Source organism: Salvia hispanica, unplaced genomic scaffold (assembly GCF_023119035.1).
Source record: "Salvia hispanica cultivar TCC Black 2014 unplaced genomic scaffold, UniMelb_Shisp_WGS_1.0 HiC_scaffold_52, whole genome shotgun sequence".
Lineage (NCBI taxonomy): Eukaryota > Viridiplantae > Streptophyta > Magnoliopsida > Lamiales > Lamiaceae > Salvia > Salvia hispanica.
The window spans coordinates 1-16282 of record NW_025952267.1 but is presented as its reverse complement, the minus strand read 5'-3'; the positions used below and the strand labels follow the sequence as shown (position 1 = coordinate 16282).

The 16282-nt window shown below is 37.1% G+C and overlaps 1 long non-coding RNA gene across 1 annotated transcript; it reads right to left on the bottom strand.

Annotated features, from left to right (window-relative positions):
• Nucleotides 1-9751: 9751 nt before the first annotated feature.
• LOC125199490 lies at nt 9752-10266 on the bottom strand. The gene is made up of 2 exons (XR_007172594.1): nt 10181-10266; nt 9752-9951 (listed from the first exon to the last, which is right to left on the bottom strand). It is a non-coding gene; the product is annotated as an uncharacterized LOC125199490 (long non-coding RNA).
• Nucleotides 10267-16282: the final 6016 nt, after the last annotated feature.

The window sequence follows — 16282 nt, the reverse complement described above, 5'->3', positions numbered from 1 at the left end:
ATATGCATTCCAAGAATGCACATTTAAATACACATTCTTAGAATGCGTATCTCAATTGAAATTTTACAATCGCAACAAACATAACAGAACTCAGAATGTTCAGTATCGGTCTATACTCCTCATTTTTGCGAACCCCTTGCAAGAATGCCACCTTTTTGTCCAATTCTTGCCTAAATCACCAAATTCGTCTAATTGATTCTTCCTCGGGTAAGTTACATGCTTTCTTCATAATCTCCCAAAAATCAACAACCCCACCTGAATTGAGTGAAGATTCAAAAGCAACCCAAGATGCATGTGATGGTGAATATTGAATGTGCCTCGCATGTATGCCCCAATAGTCCCTAAGAGCGAAGTGAGCAGGAGTATTATGAGCATCCAGGGGTACGTTATTTTCGTACTTTACTGACGACAAAAGGTAATTACTATGAAAGTAACCATGATGATTCTGAATGTAGCAGTTGGTTTTGGGATGAGAAGAATTCTACACGGATTGGCTTAGAACCCAAATTTGATATCAAGCTATAGTTGAAGACTACTCTTACATTGTGGCATTTGGAGTCATCCACAAAAGAATACAGAGTGGTGGAAAGTAAACCAACAAAGTGGAATGTGGTGTGCAAAAATGCAAAAGGGAAGGGGAGACAACGGAAGAAAATAGTTTGTATTTGGAAACTCTGAGCAACATTGAGGAAGCACGACCACAAATGGGAAATCAGACATGGACTAATAGACATACTTGTGTAGGTAATCCGAACTACAGGGACCACGCCAACGTTTCATCAGAAATGGTGGCTTTGTGCATTAAGCATCATATTCTAAAGGAGCCTGAGTATACGCTTAACTCCATTATTGAGGATGTGTAGCATAAGTATCATATTGAAATATTCTACAAGAAAGCATGCTATGCTCGGAGGAAGGCTATAGAGCTTGCTTTTGGTGGATGAGAGTCATCATTCAAAGATTTTCCTAGTTATATGATTGAGTTGCAGAAGCACACCCATGGAACAATTGTTGAGTGGCATCATGATGAAAGACTTAGTACCAAGACCGAAAGTTGTTCAAGTATGTATTTTGGGCATTCGGGCCGTGTGTGGAGGCTTTTCAGAAGCCAGTGCAGTTGACGGAACTCATTTGCGTGGAAGGCTCAAAGGTAAACTTCTTTGCGATGTTGGGTTTGATGCAAACAAGAACTATTTACCTATTGCTTACGCAATTGTTGATAATGAAAAAAGTGAAGTTGGAATTGGTTCATGAAGTTAATCAAACTTCATGTTATGAAAGGCGATAGAGATGTTTGCATCATATCTGATAGACACACAGGAATAGAGGTGCCCACGGTTCAGGAACCGACGGTTCTGGTTTTGAAAATTGCCGAACTGGAACCGAACCGCGAGGGAATTTTGCGGGTTATGGTTCCGGTTCCAAAACCGCCGGTTTCGGTTCCGAACCGGTGGTTTTCCGGTGGTTTTTACGGTTTTTCGCAGTTCTGAACCACCGGTTTTTTGCGGTTCCGGCACAGTTTCGGTTCAAAAATTTTTGAACCTAAACCGAACCACGGTTCAAAAATAGACAGTTTCGGTTAGGGTAAATTCTCACGGTTTCGGTTCGGAACCGTAACCGACGGTTACGGTTTCGATTTTAACCGCCAGTTCGGTAAACCTTGGGCAGGTCTACCCAGGAATGTTGAATGCAATAGAGTCTGATATATGGGAACAACCGCCACGACGCATTCACTGATTTTGCTTAGTACATGTACGAAAAAATGTGTTACAACATCACAAGGATGTGAGGGTTGAAAATGGGGATAGCAACACAAGAGAGAAAATATGTTAGGAGAAGACATTCCTTATGGTATGTTAGTCTAGAGGCGGTTGAGTACCTTCGGCGCATTGATGCAGAGCAATGGACAATGGCATACGACAAATGTCGTAGATAAGGTGAAGTAACGACGAACATGGTAGAGGTTTTGGGACATATATACTAAAAAGCATTTTTCGAGTTTATTATGAATTTGATAAATTTCTTGTATATTGTAAACTCTCCTTACGTGAGAATAATAAATGTTTTCTTCATGTTGTGTATTTTACTTTAATGGGTATTGATCGTCTTTAATTATATATCTAATTATATAATTAAAACGCCGGAAAGTAAACTTAGTCTAAGTCTTCTACATTGAAGGTTGGGTCATGGAACAGGTCATCACAGTAGGTGGCCCAGCCGTAACCTTGTACAAGTAAAACTTTTTCACAACCTAGATAGACTTTGGCTACCTATTGCGAAAGGTTGCAGTGTTCATCTGAAAGTCGTCTTTAGCTTGAGAATGACTAGTGACACTAGTGTGGTATAACAATGAATGTATCTAAAGTATAAACACGTCTTTATTTGCTATCTACTGAAAGATGATGTCTTGGAGATTTAATATTTCTTAATCCTTGTAATAATATTGGACATACGTTATTTAATCAAACGCTGCTTTGACTTATCAGTAGGTTTGGGTTTTTCGCAACCCAATATTCCTAATATCTTGGGTAGTAGTAGTTAATAACTAGTATGGTGTCAGTTTTATTATTACATTGAATCGTGTGCCTTCGTTGTTTGACTATACCCCCAAGAGGTGTTCGAGAAAAGTTCTATTATTCAGAAACCCAGCCGGTTTGGATTTAATCCAAGCATAATTAGAAAAGCAAAGTATATTATTTTAATATACATCTCGTATTAGGCAAACTCTTGGAAATAAAAAGATTTTAATCAATTTAAAGTCCATAGAAGACTACAAATTAATTAATGGATATAGAAAGTCTTAGACATGAAAAATAATATATTAAAGAGGTTAACCCGAATTGCTTGTAATCACGGATTGGATGGGCGGGTCAGTATTTCTTCGATAGTGGAGAGGACACAAACACAAGAAATATTCCATTGGCCTTATATTGAATTATGGGTTATAATTTAATTAGTAAAGAATGTCCAATAGGGGAGGCCCAATCCAAGCACCATAGGTCCCTAACCTAGCCCATCACAAACTCTATAAATAAGGATAAAAGGAGAGGAGACAAACACACAACACAAGAAGTGAAACCCTAGCCTCCACACCTTGGATTTTCGGCCCTCTCTCTCTAATAGAGGAATTTGGAAATTCCTCATTGTGTGTGTTCTTGCCATTCTTGTCTTCTCCTTCAAGATCCTTATAATTTCTAAGAGATTTCTCCCACAAGGAATTTAGATCTAGAGTTGGGTCAGGGGTTAGAAGATCCTTGGTCTTGCATTCACAATCAAGCTTCAAGATCTACACGTGGAGAAGTAGCTACTTCGATTATTTGGAGAATCAAAATTGTAAGTATTCAACAACATAATTTAATTTTAAATTATGTGATTAATTTCCTAATAATATGTCTCTGCATGTTCAAGCATGAAATTGAATCGATCCACATAATCTCCTAAATAGAATCGATCCACATAATCTCCTAAATAGATTCTTTTGTGGATTTATTTAATTTGCAATTTTCCGCTGCGCCAATCCCCATCAATTGGTATCAGAGTCATGCTTTTAGGCTCTGATTATGTGGATGAAATCTTGTTTCTTCAAAATTACATGGATCCGTAAAGAATAAAATATTTTAGATCTATAATTGAATATTCTAGATCGGCTAATGAACATTCTAGATCTATGAATTTATTCAACGTCGGTGAAGAATGTCTTAATCTACAAAAGAATATTCCAAGATCTATAGAGTATATTCCAAATCAATATTATATAGTTGCAAAGTAGAATATTCTAGATCTATACGAATATTCTTGATTAAGAATATTGTAGATTTATGATAGTTTATTCTAGATCTATGTTGTTGTGTTCTACATATGAGTTTTACTTGTGTAGATCTACATGTTTGAAAAATGTGATGGATGATTGTTTTCATGCTTGTAATATTGCATGATTGTTGAATCTAGTTGTTCATCGTTTTATTGTAAACCCACGAGGGTTGACCGTGGAAGATTAGGATTTGTTTTTCCTTGTACTTTTCTTTTGTAAACAAATGTAATAGTTAGAATACAAATGTAATACAATGGAGCAAACAAGACGAAGAACGAATCCAACGAGGAAGACCTAGGCGACAGCCGAAACCTTAGCGGGCTCGGCCGCACGCAGATCTAGTCGGCGACAGAGGCGGCGGCAGGGGCTGATTGCCCCGAAAAACCTGGCGATGATGCTTCTGCGGAAGAGAAGGTCGTGTATAATAAGTGGATAAAGGGAAATGAGATGGCGAAATGCTATATTTTGGCTTCTATGTCAAATGTGCTTCAACATCAGCATCATTCCTATGAATCTGCTTATGAGATCATGGAGAACTTTCTATCTCTCTTTGGGACTCAGAGTTGATCTGCTAGATCCCTAGCGATGAGGAGTCTCGTGAATAAGACTATGAAGGAGGGTACACCAGTGAGGGACCATGTCCTTGAGATGATGCGCCACCTCAAGCAGATTGAGGTCTTGGGAGGATGAATAGATTCAAATTCTCAAGTGGACATAATACTCCAAAGTCTTCCGGCAAGCTTTCAGCAGTTCAAAGTGAACTATGAAATGACTAAGCAAGACCTCAACTTGCTGAGCTTCTATTTGAGCTTCAAAACACTGAAGGCATTTATGCCCAAGCTAAGCAAGCCATGTTAGTTGACCACGCCTCCAGTTCCAAGGTCACTAGACCTAAAAAGGATAGCAAGGCGGAACAAGCTGCTAAGGGATTGAAGGTAAAGAAGGGCAAGAAGAAAGTTAAAGCAAGGAAAACTGACAAGTGTGGTGAAAAGGGACATTGGAAGCCTGATTGCCCCAAAAAGGGGAAAGGTCCAAGTGGTTCGGGTATACACCAAGCTAATGTTCTTAAAACTCACCTAGCAACTGTTTCTACAAATCAATGAGTAGTAGATACGGGAGCGACTGATCATGTGTGTTCCGATCCTGCTCTTTTGCAGGAATAAAGGAAACTAAGTGAAGGAGAGATCACTGTCCATTTGAGGGATGCTACTAGAGTGGGAGCAATTGTAGTAGCAGCTGTTTATATTCGCTTTTCTAGTAGTAGAGTTTTGGTATTAAACAATGTTTTATTGGTACCTTCATTTAGAAGGAACCTCGTTTCGGTTTCTAAACTCGTTTTTAACGGGTATTCGGTTTCTTTTCACGATACTTATATTATTTAAGAGAGATGATTTTTTATCTGTCAAGGTATCATAGAAAATAACTTGTATACTATACGCTCTACGCATGATCTTGTTGAGTCGAATAACATATCGGTTTCTCGCAAGAGAAAAACTTCACCACATGATGTCAATGATATGTACTTGTGGCATCTAAGGCTTGGATATGCCAATCCGAGAAGGATCCAAAAGTTGGCGAGCCTTGGCTCAATTAAGGGACTAAATTTAGAACCTTTCTCAACTTGTGAATCCTACTTGGAAGGCAAGATGACCAAAAGATCTTTTAAGATCAAAGGAAATAGAGCCAAGAAAGTACTAGATCTCATTCACTTGGACGTGTGCGGTCCATTTCAAATTCAAGCTAGGGGAGGCTATGTATATTTCATCACCTTTATTGATGATTATTCAAGATTAGCCCAAGTCTATTTGATGCAACGCAAATCAGAATCTTTTGAGAAATTCAAAGAGTTCAAGGCATTTGCAGAGACGCGTCATAGTGAGACTATAACAGCCTTACGATCCGATCGAGGAGGCGAATACCTTAGTGATGAGTTCTTGGGAAACTTGGCGGAAGCTGGGATTAAATCCCAACTGACTACCCATGGCTCACCTCAACAGAATGAGGTTGCAGAAAGGAGAAATCGAACATTTCTTGAAATGGTTCGATCATCATATTATGCTCAGTTGCCAAAATTCCTTTGGGACTTTGCGCTAGAAACAACGTGTTATACCCACAATAACTTACCTTCAAAGTCAGCACCTAAGACACCTCATGAGTTATGGACTGGATGTAAGTCCAACCTAGAACATCTCAAGATATGGGGTTGTCCAGCACATGTGCTAGTTAAAGATCCAAGTAAGTTTGATCCTCGAACTGAGGTATGTTTGTTTGTGGGATATGCCAAAGGAACAAAAGTCTATGAATTCTATAGTCCTCAAGACAAAAAAGTGTTTGTGAGCACAAATGCAAAGTTCTAGGAAGAGGAGTATATAATGAATAAGAAACTCTGAAGTGTAATCACTCTTGATGAAATGAGAGATGATAACGTTCCAATTACACAAGAGAAAACTCCACAAGAAAATATTGCACCAAGTGTTACAACTTCTACTCTTGTGATTGTAGAGCCTCGTTGTAGTGGAAGGGTTTCAAAAGAACCCGAGAGGTGGATTGGACTGGGAGAGTCCTAAGACTCAGTTTCTGGCCATCCAGAACTTGATCCCTGGAACTACAAAGAAGCAATGAATGATTTGGATGGTCTCAACTGGATTGAGGCGATGGATTCCGATCTACAATCAATGGAGGATAAGGACGTTTATGACCTTGACAACCTACCCGAAGGCTGTATTTCCATTGGAAGCAAGTGGGTATTCAAATGTAAACGAGGTCCTGATGGGAAGGTGAAATTTTTTAAAGCTAGATTAGTGGCAAAGGGTTATACCCAAAGAGAAGGCATCGATTATGATGAGACCTTCTCACCTGTTGCTATGCTCAAGTAAATTCGAATCCTACCATCCATCGCAACTTACATGGACTGGGAAGTTTGGCAAATGGATGTCAAGACCACTTTCTTACATGGCAGTCTTGAAGAAACCATTTACATGAAACAACTCGAGGACTATGAGGTTAAGGGTAAATAGCACATAGTCTGAAAGCTTAAGAGATCTATTTATGGACTCAAGCAAGCATCTAGAGCATGGAACATGTGCTTTGAAACTGTAAAATCTTTTGGTTTTGATCAGTGCCCTGAAGAAAGCTGCGTGTATAAGAACTCTCATGTAGTATGACAAATTTAATTTGGACTGTTAATCTTTGTACGATACTGCATGATAAGGGATAATAGTAACTAAAATAATGAAATTTAGTTAAATTTTAGCCGTCTCAAAAAATATTTGAAATTAAAATATTAAATTATAAAATTTCTTTTATAATAGTAACAAACTGTCTTTCAATGATTCTCAGAACGATTTTGTTTTATTAAAATTAGAAAACAAATTAAAAATTCATTTATTTATAAATTTAGAATTTTAAAACAAAATCCCCCCAGGTCGCGTTGCCGCTGTCCACAGTGGATGTCAAGGAGCGGCCGCACCTTGGCAGGCGACGCCCCACATCAGGCATGCCGGTCCTTCACCTGCCTACCTACAACGCGTCACGGCACCTCTCCGTTCCCGGTTGTAAATGCTGTGAGGGGATCCAAATCCAAGCCATAGTACTAAACTAATTTAGACTATTTACTAATCCAATTGGTATGTTAAATGGTACACGTGCAGTGCAGATATTCCCTCTTATACCTTGAACATGGAAATAGGATGAACTGCTACAGGATCTGAACAGTGCCAATTTAGCAAATGTGAACCATCAAGGATAAAAGAGTACTATTATTCAGATAAGGAGCCATACCAAATACTAAAAATTTAAAACCCATCAAATGCAATTTCATTGATTCATGCAATTTTCATAATCTGTACAGCTGAATAGTAGTACAATCCTAATATACCACTTGCCTTTCCTCATCTAATTAGTAATATGGTCACAATCAATTAGTAGTTCAAATCTCAAATCTTTTCATATCCAAGCAGTTGATCCATTCTCCGTAGAGAAAGTCAGGTTTGCACATCCAAGCTGCACCAGGGGATACAGGATACCCCCTTTTGTTGTTGCTGTTGCTGTTGCTGTTGCTGTTGCATCAGGGACATGTGGGGATGTATGGGTTGGTTATTTCCGTATACAGAAACGAAAGGTTGTTGGGAGCCTTGAACATGCTGTCTATTTCCTGCATAATTGTTCATAACAGAATTACAATTACTGACACCTGGCAGCCCCATTGGCCGTTGCACCCCAGCAGAACTAAACTGCCCCGACATCACGAGGCCCGTTCAGCAGAAATCCTCTGCCTGGTCCTTTCCATCTGCTCACATTCTCTCATTAGGAATGTTTCAATTTCTGCAAACTGCTTCAGCTTTAGCTCCAATCTCTTTAAATGAAAGATAAATCGTTGCAGTACCACATGTCAACATACATTGCATCATGAGACCAACACCCATGATAGAAGTGCCAATTTTGGAATGAAGAAAACAAATTGGCCTAAATATAAGGAATATTGCGGCAGGAATAGAAGTTGAGCCGAAGCAAGACGAAAGAAGTAGTTTTAATTTCTTAAGCAATGGAAGATGGCATTGCAATCAATATGAGCTGAGTAGAGCATCTAAAGCTTTCAACCTAGCATGAGTGCATAACCAAAGCTTTCAGCAAAACTAACCATAAGATTCTACATAATCATTGCAAGGATAGTACCTGATGGTTAATAATATTAGCAGATAACCGCTGGATTTTACGCTCTTCGTGATCAGCAAAAGCTTTGCCTTCATGGCTGCTGTATTAATATGAGTAATTAAAAGCCAACAAAAGATTAGCTACACATACTTCCGGGACTCCCTTCTTTGCTACTCTCCTTAGACAATGAACCCAAAGATGCATGGGAACAGGCTGCAGCCACTCTTGGCCCCAATGCAGAAGCACGTAAGCCACCTATAAGAACATCAGGTTGATTATAAGAACATGCCTAAACAAATTAGTATGCAGCAGAAATTCCAAGCTTCTAATGACATTGGACGCATATACATGAGTACAAGGATGAAAATGAAGCTTCAGATTATACAGTGCATAGCTGTGATATTTCCAGAAACAAGTTAAGGTGAATCTTAGAAGCTTCCATGACCATCACATGAAACCTACCGAAAATTTTCAGTTCTGACCCATCAAAATGTTTTCAGTTGTGCCACAGCAAGATGGGCAGGAAGAAACGAAATAGATATCATAGAACAGATTTAGGGTTTCAGTTTTCAGTCCCTAAAAGAAAATGGTAATTTCAACAATCAGGAATCCAAGATGTGCAAGGAACAGACATGATAAGATATATTTGTGAGAAAAAAATAGATGCATAATAAAGGAATCATGTCATTACATTATTCCCAGGAAGTAGACACAAACGATTACGGATGGGGCAGATCACCTTCCTGTTCTCTCTAAACTATGCAATATGCATCATTTTATTCAATATTGTAGAGTGCAATTTTCAATAACACGTGTTAAGCTACTTTAATACAAGTTAAGGGGACAGTGTAAGTGATCTGATTACTTCAATAACAATAATTCAATATCAATATCAATATCAAGAGGGGTGATCCGTTGCTCACTTTCTTAAGTTGCTAACTCTACTAATTCATCGATGCAGCGTATTAAAAATGTCAACACGATAACATTGAAATGTCAACATAAACTTAGTTGATATTTTAATACATTGTGTTGCATTGATATTTAACATAAACTCACTCAAATTGGCCTCTTTGAGAAGCTTTTTCCAAGAAACAATCGTGGTCTCCCGGGGATTCATCTCCACCATAAACCTCACCCGGCTGCCGCTGACCTCAACCGACCTCATTTGGCCCGTCGGATTCATGTCTTCCACAATCAATTCACTCCACCAGGCTGATCTTTTGAAATTGCTTAAATAATGTCTTCAGTCCGCAAATATAAACATTGTGAACTAGTCTATCTTGATAGGAAAACATAACTTTAGATGACCATATAAATTTAAGGTTCAGGAAAAGTGCTTCAGTTGTTGGTACTAAAGAAGATAGTTCCACAACAAATATCTACATCTACATCGTGCATCTCAGAAGTGGAGTTCATTTGGAATACAGGTCTTTAACAATTTGGATTGTCTCAGCCAAGACATAGCGTTCCACCTCGACAAACTTCTGTAACATCATCACAAAAAATGTTATCGACAGCAAAATATCCAAATGGAATATCATAAAAGTGAGGTGACAGGACCAAAACCATCCACACAGTATCTATTCCAGGTCATCAAACAGTAAAGGCAACCAACAAAAAAATGATAGACGATTTTCATGTGAATGTCAAATAGAAGAACAAAACACAATAGCCTTAAAAGTAAAAAATATTTGTCTTAAAGTGGGAAAATACATTCAGTGTTGTAATCTTCATCAAGTGGCCCAAAATGCTCATTAGGCGGCTGAACATATCCTCGAATCCGTCTATAGCAGGAGCTCTGCAGCAACAAAAAAGGACACGGTTTTGACTTATGCTAACAGACTTCCCAAATTTAAACAGGACATAAACCATTGAAAAGTTATCTATAACGAAGATAAAAAAATTCAATTCCCTTTTGATTAATTATTCTAGCCACAGCAAGCTCCATTTTTATTTCAAGGCAATTTTTTTGGGGAGTGAGATTGATTAAGGGGACCCCAGGATCTGAAAAATGGTTTAACTGTTTATGCACAAACAAAAACAGTAATATGACATGAATCATACTAAAATAATAGAAATAAACTAGGGTGTAATTAGTGATTTCATCCAACTATCTTCTCCAACTCTAAAAGGCATTTCAGTTTGAAATCGGAGATTCCTCTTGAAAAAAAAAAAGGTAAGGCGTTTAATTGGGGTGATAAAATCAAACTTGCTAGGGAAAAAAAAAATAAAGCAATTTGATGAAGGACAGTGCACACCAATAATATCATGTTTAAAGAATCATCGGTGTTGTAGCTCATCGGCATGTTGTAAGGAGAAGATCGCCTCATCCCCCCTTCGAAGTTCATTAAAAATGGCCCTCAACATCATGGGGGAGGGTTATCCACACATATGAAGTTAAATCATCACCAAGCCGAGGGGACAAGGATTTGGAGAATTTAATTTCTAATATGGTATCGAGGGGGCCCCAAAGTCGATGAGGATATATTTTTTACTCCCTTACCCACGTGAGGAAGCCCCATGTGTCATTGGCCCCCGTGGGGGGGGAAAACCCATATCTTCATGAATAAAACCCCCCCATGACCCGGGGTAGGGGCTCTTTTTAATAAGAGCGGGGGCCCCGCATAGGTTTTTTCTTTCCGGCCCAAATCGATGATGGTTCTCTAGATTGCCTACCCCGTGATGGAAGACCGATGTTTTTTCCCGGGCCCCACTGGGGGGGCGTTTTAAAATCTAAAAGTCCTCCTGTTAAATACGATCCCCCAATTAAAAAAAGGGGATAACCCCCCTATGGGCCCTTTTTAAGGGGGAAACCTTTTTAATAAGCCCGCTACAAAAAAAAAAATCCGCCAAGCCCAAATTTGGATTCGAATTCACCAACAATTTTCCCAAAACCGAAAAGTTAAATGAAATCTAGGCCAACAATATACCAATAAAAGTGGGGGTAAAATAGTAAAAAACATCAATAACAACGCTGCATTGCAAGATTACCGTTTCATTCATTTGAGAAGCCGCCGCAAAGGGGAAAATGGCTGCTCGTCCCCCGGAATTCAAAAGACGGCCAGGGCCGACGGACGGGGCCCCTGGGCCCCTCAAATCTCTCTTTTGAGAATCCTTTTCCCGGAAACAATCGTGGTCTCCTCGGGATTCAGCTCCCCTTTAAACCGACCGGCCCTCGCCGACCACCACTGATCTCCCTGTTTCGATTCGGGCCGGACGGGTTCAGCGCCTTTTACCATCAATTCAACTCTGTCTCAATCAATGAAGAGGTGTAGGGTTGTTCAGAAATCGGGTTACATTTTTAAGAAAGAAGCTTGCATTTGAGTTGATGAGAGAGACGAAATTAAAAAGATATTCATTTTCTCATATTTAACGGTTCCAAAAAGAATGAAGATCTTGCGTGAGCCCCAAAAATTCCCTAATTTTAAAATTCCACCCCAATTCTTTTTTCAAATTCATTTTCTAGCCATCTGTTTTTTTTTTCCCTCAAAAAATGACTTGAACAATCATATTATTATTAACAATATCATTTGAGTTATAATAATAATAATAATAAAGCTTGATGAAGTATAAAAAAAGTACTAATATCCTGTTGAAGTTTAAAAAAATGAAATATGTAAAAGTTTTTTTTTATAAAAAGCATGGGGTAAGTTGACTTTCAAAAAAATCCCACGGGAACCTAGAAATTTTTTGACAAAAAAAAGAATATGATCCGGTTTACCAAAAAAAAAGAATATAGTTTGAATTTACAATTAATTTTAAAGGAATTCTATGTATTAATAGACAACCCCTTTTGTAACACCAAACCATCATTTTAAAGGGGATTTAAAGATTAGGCCAAAATCTTTGGGAGACAATTTTTAAATTTAAAATTGGGAAAATGAAAAAAGGTGAAGGGAAAAACATTTCTATATTTATTATTAAGTTGTATGTTTCTATGCATTTTTTATTATATGATTTTGCTTTTCGCACCTACAACATTTTAATAGTTTTTTACCTTACCATTGCAATGTTACTCTATAAATATTACGGTGTTACCTAATATAATACTAGTATTTGCTTACATATTACTTTGAGTACACTTTATTGTACTCAAGTAGGGGGACCAACTAAGGATCTTGGGGATTCATGAAACCACCAATGATTAAAAATAACTCTATATATTTTATATTCATTCAAATCAAGTATTCACTTAATTGCTTAAGTGGTAAGTTGCAAGTCAATCACAATTGGTCTTTTGTTATTTTATACTTGTGTTTTTACAATTTTTTGTGATACTCTTACATCTATTATTCATGAAATATTTATGTTTTATTGTAATTCATTAATTATTTTGATTTCAAAATCTATTCAGAATTGATAATTTTTTTTTTATATATTTTTTTTTTTATTTTTTGCTATTTTTGTGATTTTTTTTTTTCTACTACTATTATACACAAAAATTTTCATGGTATATACTTTTAACTTATTTCAAAATTTACTCATAATTAATAATATTAAATATATACATATCTCGAATTTTCATATCATTTATTTATTTATATCAAATTTCTCATGTTATGCGATCTTTGTGCAACTTTCGGCTACGCAAACATAAAAAATAACCAACAATTGTTACCAATATATTGAAACACCCCCCCTCCCCAATGAAAAAATCCTCCAGATTGTACTTGTTTTAATTTTTTGGAATTGACTAAAAACCCACACTTGCAACATCCAACATATGGGACAAACCCAAACTCTATTTCTTCAATTCAATCACGGCGTCGAATCGAACGGTTAGGATTAGTGTTATGGTGTCCTCTAAATATGGTGGGCACTCTAATGCTCCGCCCACAATGTAATGCTTACTTTGTATCGCTTTTTTACAATCAATTTTTACATTGCCATTACTTTTAGTTTCTCCAATTGTCCATTTGGTATTAATAACTATGCTTAATAGTATTTATCCTAGCTTTACTTGCTATATGGTATACAAGTTTAATTACTCTCTCTATCCACACAAATAATTCTATTGTGGATATTAAAGAGAAAAGAAGAAAGAGTATGTAAAGAAGAGAAATATGGAGAAAAAAATAGAGAGTAAAAGAGGAGAAAAAGTAGGTAAAATATGATAGAGAAACTTTCCATATTTAGAAATGATACTATTTTTTGTGGAATCCCAAAAATGGTAGAATGGAGACTATTTTTAATACGAGGAGTATTTTATTGTATGTCTTACATTTCAGGTCTCTCATATTTTTTTCATCTTTTGTTGTATTAAATAAACCCACCTCATAGATAGATTAAATAATTTAGATTAAAAGTTCAATTATGATTACTAACTCAAATATTCATACTATTTTAAATTTTTTCACTCATTTCATTTGATTTTGATTGAGGTTTACTAAGATTATTTTATACAATTATAATTTAAACTTAAATACAAACTAAAATATCAAATATACAAACCCATCTTTAGTGGGGAGCTCCCATATTGAGAACAAAAGGTGCCTTAAATGCCGAGCACATACCAGTGCTGGCATTTTTTTTTAACAAAGAAAATTTAAAGCATAGGTGCTCAGTATGTTCAGGGGCCTCGGGATGTTCCCATGAGGGCGTTGACAAGTTGGCGAGCATTAAATGTGCTGGGATGGGGCAAATTGTTTTAAAAACACCCCCGGGAAAGTGCTCGATATACAATGTTTTTTGTTGTGAAAGTTTGGGGGGATCTTGTTCCCCAAAAAAGCAGGGAAACACTAATAAGTGTAGCCTTTTTGTGTTTTTGGCATCGGGATGTGGCTACTTTTACCCTTTTAGCCATAACAAAAAATTTTGAAATAAAATTTCACTGTAGCCCAATTGCAATAAATATTACCCCAAATTTTCCCTTAAAATTAAGAACTATTTTTATTTTAGTTTATTTTTAAAATTTAGAAACTTTTATTCTTTTTTAAAGATGTAGGGCTTTTTTCTACTTTAATAATACTTCAATCATTTTTTCAATCTAACTCTATCTTATTTTAACCCCCTTTTAAATATACATTTTAAAACCAAGGGCCCTTTATAAGTTCATATTTTTAAGGGACGAGAGAGTGCAAAAAAACCTCAAATCTTGATAAACCCAAAACAAAAACCCAACAAAATTTTTAAAAATTTGTAAGTTAACCCCCACAAATGCTTATCAAGTTTGTGCTCTTTCTCCCCCCCCGAAATAACAAGCTTTCAAGGCGAAGAAATTTGGGTTCCCGCCCCCTCGGGATTGGGCATCCGTTTTTCTTTCTTTTCGGTTGCAAACTTGACAGGATTTCCTTTTAGACTCAACCCCTTTTATTTTCCCCGCTTCGGGTTGCCTATTGAGGCTGTTTGAGGTGGGGGGAAGCGAGCTAAGGGGGTCGCCAACTTAGGGAAAAAGATCACAACACAACAATTTCAAGAGAAGGGTTTCCCTTTAATTTTTTGGAGGCATCCTTGGGAAAACATTTTTTCCTTGATTTTCTCTCGATCCTAAGTCAACAAAAAGAAACGAAGGGTGATGTGAGCGTGAGCAGAACAAACAATTTGAAACACTAACATGGGGCTCCATTGAAAATATAAGGAGAAACCTATGATTATACGACACAAATTTTGACATCATATATACTTACATCAATTTTCCACTAATTTCTAACTGGCAGGAATTAGAGGCAAAGTAAAACCATCCCTTCCCAAAAACTACGAATGGCTTTCCTTTCTTTAGCTCTGTATATAGCCGAATTCTATTACTATTCAAAAAGCCCCCCCAAACAAAGCCAGCTGTTGCAAGAATTGTATATAAATGGTTATCACATAGTTTGACAAAGACAACATCAGAAATAACCACCACCAAAGACAGATATTCAATTTGACAGCATGAACCCACACCCACTAGATCTACAACAAAACTTAAAGATGGTGATGAATTAGTATCTTCTACAGACACAATTAAATCTTATTTAAAGAAGGCATTGACTTAACTCCCTTCAAATTACCTCTTCATATACTTTTCGACTGGGGGACTTGAGTCTTCTTCTAGACTCTAAGATGAAAACAAAATAACAATTAGGATTCAAAACCCAAAAAAAAAAAAAAAAAACCAAAAAAACAGTTTCTTGTTTATTTTCCATGCTTCTAAAAAAACCAAAAAAAGTTTTTTGTTTATTTTCCCCTGCTTTCATTTTCATTTACTTTAGGGGGGGGATGAACGGTCCTTGAGCTACGAAATCAGATACATACCTGACAAAAAATCTATAATTTAAAATTTTATTTTCCAACGCAATGTTGAAGTTTTTTTTTTTCTTCCCGCAGCCTTTGATTTAACCATTTCAGCAACTTTTTTTCATCTTCCATTTATCATACTTCCTTGTTTGGGAAAACCCGATTAGCCATAGTGAAGATTTCTGAAATAAATATGCAGTGAATTAATAAAATTCGAGGCTTTAAAGCTTAATTTGGGTTTGCGGGGGGGCCAGAATTTCCCGCCCATATCCACCCACTTTTTGGGCCCGCGAACCACTTGTCAAATTTTGGGTGGGGGTTTCTCTTTCCTTATATCTATCCTAAATCTAAAGTCTCACTTTTCTCTTCCCCTCTAGGGCCCCTTTAGATTGTTTCACCTTCTCCGGGAATCTTGAGAATTTCATCTCTTCCCTCTCTAGGGGGTGTGGGTGGGGGAAGCTTTGTGGGGAAACCCCGGTTTTAGTCTTTTTTTTGGTGGGGTTTTTTTTTCGAGTTGAAGAGGCTCCTCCGATTAGTTCTGTGTGAATCATTTGATTGAGGTTGGGTGGCGGGGTGGATCAGGTTCCCGGTTTTTTTTGA